Consider the following 6,000-nt stretch of genomic DNA (forward strand, 5'->3'; position numbering starts at 1 on the left):
GCAAATTCAATTAAACAATCCAAATCAGATGCTTGAATACTGCTCAAGGAGAGGATTGGCAAGTGGAATCTGATCATCTTGAGCTGATCATTGGCAATGATGAAAATCCTGCAATGGTGGAAAAGAAAGACATCTCCAACCAACACATAAAGATGTGATTGATTAAATGTTGTTACCCAAGGATCTCCAACACTGACAACTACTGTGCGTAATAGCCAACACTTAATTCCAAAAACAAAACAGAACCACTGCAAATTTATTATAAAGACAAGAAACGAAAGAAGTTACCTTTGCCAATCTGGCAATACTTCGTCTTTTACGCTTTTTTTTAGCATCCATGGGGCACTTGAGATTACCAACCGAGTTCTTTTCATCATTTTCTACCAGCAAAGAGGACTCCTGCACACATGGGTCCAAACCAAATTGCAATTCAAACCAACAAAACCCAGATATGGCAAAATTTGGGAAGAAAATTGTCAGTTTGAAAAGTTAGGAAAAAGCATATCTATGGCTGATGGCTGAGAGTTTCTGAATCACCCATATCATTCAAATGTCACACAATGCCTTTCTTCTAGAAGTTCAGCATCCAAGGCTTGGACCATGCCCGAAAGGTTTCTGAAAATTCGACAGATTACCTGTAGGTTCTTCTTCACAAGCACCATGAGAGACTTTTATTTCATTAAATAAAAAATAAAAAATAAAAAGACAAGATTTTGAAACATTCAAAATTGAAATCTAAATGGCATGCTAGAGTGGGACAAATGCTATAGTGGAGTTTTTTACGAGTTAAGTCAAACTTGAAAATTCAAAGCCTAGTATCTGAATTGAATTCAATTTTGTCATCCCCTGGATCAAACCACTTAACGACCGAAAGATTCACCATATAATTTTCAGAATGTCCATGTCTACAAGAATCCAAATGCAATATTCTTTTAACTGTAATGGCGTACCTCTCCAACTGGATTGCAAATAAATGGCAGCCTTGCGTAACATGATGAACTCCTTGCGAGCAATATGAGTACAGATTTGTCTTTGAATAGCTCTGGCCGCATGACCCAAAACTTATGCTCTGCGTGCATCCAACTCAGCCATCTGGCCAGCTCTCAAGAAGACCTTTGTCTTCCCTATCTGTCAAGACCAGCCAATTACAAAAAGAAAAAGAAAAAAAAAAAAAAAAAGATTAATTACATATTTCCCAGTTGCAAGAGAAATTACAAGCATTTTTTTCTTCTACAAAATTGAAGCAAGATATTGAAGATAAACACATTGAATGATAGCAATCCTAGCAGTTGAGTTTTCTTATTTCCAGCCAAGAAGATATATGCAAGATTCACCAATGAAAGCTTCTTGATGTCATTAACAATCCAAACATTCCCTAAGTTGAACTCTTTCCAATATCTGGTTATAATAGTTCCTTCTCTCTAGTAGAGGGAACTGACTTACCAGTTGTTGTTCGAGGTTCCATTCAAGCCTTTAATTCTCCTCTTATCTTCTCTTTATACAATTCAAAATTAATCTGGACCACAGAAATTGAGTTTCTTAATACAGATTGTGGGAACATTATAATAAATGTGCTCTTACATGCATGATTCTATAAACATATATAGAAAAAAAAGGTCCACCATAGGTGGATGGTGTACCTTTAAATCTGACATCCTTGAGGGCCTTTTGGTGCACAAACTTGACTATGTTCCCACATATGAGAGCTTCATTAATGACCTTCAATTAAAAAAAGAAAAAAAACATTAAAAATCATACACATCATTGGAAACAGGCTAGAAAGTGAGAGAAAAAAATAATAAAAAGAACATTGAGGATAGATAGAAAAAGCAATAAACAAAAGTGCTAATCTAGCATGTGTGTTTTGCACCATTCATTAAAAGTAGACAAGTAGGCTGATCCACTATATATAAAGCTTTTTAGCTTGAGTTTGACCTACAATTCTACATGTGGGCCCATTTTGATTTGTGAATGACGTCCAATCTAATTAACTACCTTTGGGCGTCTTCATGATCTCCTTGGCACTCAAAAGAATCTCACTTGATCCAATTGATGGTATAGGGTGATCCAATTGAAAATACTGTCCAGAAAGAAAGCATTCATTGAATGCACAACAATCAATAGCTGCCACACAAGATAAGGTGAAAATACTTCATTAAAACAAAATGACTAAAGGTCTAAAAAATGAAAGTAATTTCATCTACTTTGGGAGAGTACAGATTAATAAAACAAATGATGCCACATAGTCATACCTTGTTTGGAGTTGAACAGTAGACTGACCATTGACAGGAGGCCCCTTTCGTGCCACAACAACCTCAGCAAATTCGTGTCAGCATCCAAATGTTCCCCCTGTTCAGCAACAGCCAACAAACGTGAAATGGGCCCACTTCATGACAGGATATCTAATTCATATGCCAACGGATCAATGGAGGATTCCTTATTGCCCAAAATATCATTACCAACCGTTGCTTTTGTTGGGTGGCCCAATCTGTGTGTACATGGCCCACTTTTTCCACGTGTATGGTTGATTAGCATGGCTCTAAATGAAACAACAATAAGATCTTCCCAGTTAGTCACCATTTCAAATTCTACATTGGAGTAGGGTCCCTGAATCTAGATGGTTCATTTAGTGGGACTATCAAGAGTGACCCACGAAACAAGGGAAAAATGAAAATGATGAATCCTACATTTCTATTTTCAGTGTCCGTGTGCTTGATGGCTAGGCATGCTTTTTTTTTTCTTTTCTTTTTTTTTCTGCCACAGCTCATCAACAGTGTGGCCCACCAGATGTACCATCCACATTCACTGACTGAGCAATGCTGGTTAGGAGCATGAGTTAAGGTCAACCCCAAAAAAAAGAATGCACACAAAGACACTCAACCTAGTCTTAAAACCTTGATGGGCATGGACACGAGTTACGGTCTGACCAGTAAAACCGGTAGGGACAGTTGACCCATCAGGATTTTGCCATGGCCCACTATTGGAAAGGCTTGGGCCTGATTTCAATGCATATGCTTTAGTCAACCCATTTCTACAAATTAGGCCCCTGGTATGGTGATCCAGACCATTGATCTTATGTTCCCCACTCCTGATGGGGGATTCTACAAATTAGGCCCTTGGTATGGTGATCCAACCCTGTCCTACCAAGATCTGACTGCCTATCAATTGCATCACTTGGAATGAGATATGGTCCTATGGATCTGACACATCCAAACATGCAAGCTTTTACATAATAATTATAAAAAAAAAAAACATTTAATCTCAAATTCAAGTCGCAGTAACAAGGAAATCAACAAAACCCTAGAAATGTAAGGGAAAGAGAACCTTTGAAGAGGAAGAAGCCTCAATGTTAGGGGGAGTGAGGGCGAGGGAGAACCGGTGGAGGCAGCGCTGCTGAAGATCCGGTGGTGTTGAAGGAGGTGTGAAGGCGCCGGAGCTTGAGAGAGGGAGAGGGAGACGACGAGGGACCGTGAGAGAGGGAGAGGGAGAGGGAGATGGCGAGGGCGCTGATGGTGGAAACAGAGAGAGAGAGAGAGAGAGAGAGAGAGAGAGAGAGAGAGAGGGAGGAAGATGAGAGAATGAAATAAGGAATGGAGTGAGAGAGAGAGGATCTGCCTTTGAGAACAGGGGCATAGCTGAATTTGGAGGAGGTGGAGGAGGTGGTCGTGAAAAAGAAGCCCCCAGAGCCGATGAAGGATTCTTCCTGGGCGGGCCGCGGGGGAAAGAGAGCGTTCGGCAATCGGATCCATTCGTTTGATTCGGGATCGAAACCGAATGCCTGATTGTTCTTGGCAAAGATGTTGTTCTGGCCGCAGATGAAGAACCAAGGCTTCTTGGTGGGGGAGACGCGGGCCGACAAGGAAGATTGGGTGACGACGGACTGTCAGGGCTTGCAGATGGCCGAGGCGACGATGATGGATCGGATCGGAAGATAGGAGAGGACCAACTCTGTGAGATCAGAACTGAGGGAGTTCCAATTCGATTCCATTGGAATTTGGATAGAGAGAGTAACGAAAATGTGTGTGGGAAAGACTGCGATTAGAATCGATTTGGATTTTGAAATTTAGAAATTAGATTTTTAGGGTTAGGGTTTGGAGAGATAGGGACGGAGTTTCGGTTGTTTTAGATGGGTTTGCCATGGTGGGGAGGTAGACAACTTTTCAACGCTGAGAGAGAGAGAGAGAGAGAGAGAGAGAGAGAGAGAGAGAGAAATGGGGGGCGGGGGAAGATTTGGGCGTGCGCGCCCAATTTTTGGCGTAGGGCCATGGACGGTCCTTTTAGGGGCTCCGTGGGGCCCATCATGATGTATTTACTCAATCCATTCCGTCCATTAGTTTTACTAAAATATTTTAGTTCATAATCCCAAAAATAAAATATACTGAAGGCCCAAGTAGACCACACCATAGAAAGCACGTGTGATTTAATATCCATGTTTCCTACTATGTGGTCCACTTTAGCCTTTGATCTAGCTGATTTTTTGTTTCATACCCTATAATAATATTTCAAAATAAATGGATGGCTTAGATAGAACAAATATATTTTTTTAGGCCCTATAGAGCCCCTTATACCATCGTTAATCATTAATGGTGTGACACATTTTTAACTACGGACTAAATCTGTAGTAAGTATAGCTAAGGTTTATATCCGTAGCAGAAAACTAACATGGTTTGTATCCTTTGCCCCTTTTTTTGGTAGTAAAGGAACATAGGTTTTAGGCCACACAGGCCAAGGATCCACATAAGGAACCTAGGTTTTAGGCCACATAGGCCAAGGATCCACATAAGAAACCTAGTTTAGACCACACAGGTCAAGGATCTATACAAGGACCCTGGTTTAGGCCACACAGGCCAAGGACCTACACAAAGGACCTAAGTTTATATCCTACACAAGAGCAAAGGTCCTACACTAAGAACCTAAATGTACTCTCTCGTCGGAGGCCTCCTATGAGGGCTTGTAAGGGGTGAGATGCACCTGTGACCCAATCCTACACAAGGAATGATCAACGGGGTCTTTGGACTCTAATGACTTACAGATAAGTAGATGAGCCCCGTTCTGTACGTTGATGAAGACGCTCTCCTTTGATGATGGAGATTCTTTAGCTCCCTTGATCCGCAACACTGATGATGCTCCAATATAAGGCTACGGGTTGGGTCATGGTTATGTTGGAATCTACTCTAATAAATATCACTCATCTAAGGGATGGAGTAATTCCAAGTTCTTAAGCATTCAAGAGATCCCAGCTCAATGATTTGCCATTAAGATGGCCGCTGGATGATCCTTGAATGAGGAAGTTTATTCCCCAATCTACTCTATTGAATATCAATGATGAGGGTGGATTGAAGCATGAACTCCAATGAGAAAAAGGGCTTAGGGTAGGTGGTATGCAATTACTCTCCCAAAGTGTTCTCTCTTTTTCTCAATCCAGCAACCAAGAACAAGCTCTCCTTATAAAGGCAAAAAGCTCCAAGGGAAATAAAATTGTCAGAGTCTGACTGAGATTGATGTCATCGAACGTATACTTTCGATGTCATCGGATCACAGTTCGATGATACGAACCCAACTAAAAAACATTCCGGGAACTTTTTTAAAGAAGATTGATGTCATCGATATTTGAACTTTGATGTCATCGAATAACATTCGATTCCTTAACGTTATATACATAAGAGCTTGCTGGACATTTTAAAGGTCGTCTATGATGTCATCGAACCTGATTCGATGTCATCAAAATTCAAATTCCGATATCATCAAATCCCAGTTCGATTCATCGATCTTTTTAGAAGATATTCCTTGAAAGCTTGCTGAACACTTCTTTGTCTTTTTTCGATGTCATCGAGACTCCCTCAATATCATTGAAGTTTGAATTTATTGAGTATATCTCGATTCCTCAAACATTTCCATTTGATTTTCCTTTCAAGCTTGCTGGACAAATGTGTCCAAATTCGATGTTATCGAACTTTGCTCGATGTCATCGAAATTTGAATTCCGATAACATCGAAGCTC

General features: G+C 40.5%; 1 long non-coding RNA gene across 7 annotated transcripts in view; it reads right to left on the reverse strand.

The window, feature by feature from the left end:
- LOC131258218 (uncharacterized) overlaps nt 1–4,161 on the reverse strand; it is a 103,962-nt gene extending 99,801 nt beyond the window's left edge. The window contains exons 1-8 of one of the 7 annotated variants that reach the window (XR_009177986.1): nt 3,325–4,161; nt 2,253–2,349; nt 1,996–2,124; nt 1,641–1,719; nt 1,444–1,516; nt 951–1,128; nt 538–635; nt 289–399 (exon numbers count right to left, since the gene is read on the reverse strand). This is a non-coding gene — a long non-coding RNA (uncharacterized LOC131258218). The other 6 variants (XR_009177988.1, XR_009177983.1, XR_009177984.1 and 3 more) reach the window with 6 other exon arrangements.
- Between the last annotated feature and the right edge of the window lie 1,839 nt (nt 4,162–6,000).

This window comes from Magnolia sinica, chromosome 10, assembly GCF_029962835.1.
Source record: "Magnolia sinica isolate HGM2019 chromosome 10, MsV1, whole genome shotgun sequence".
Lineage (NCBI taxonomy): Eukaryota > Viridiplantae > Streptophyta > Magnoliopsida > Magnoliales > Magnoliaceae > Magnolia > Magnolia sinica.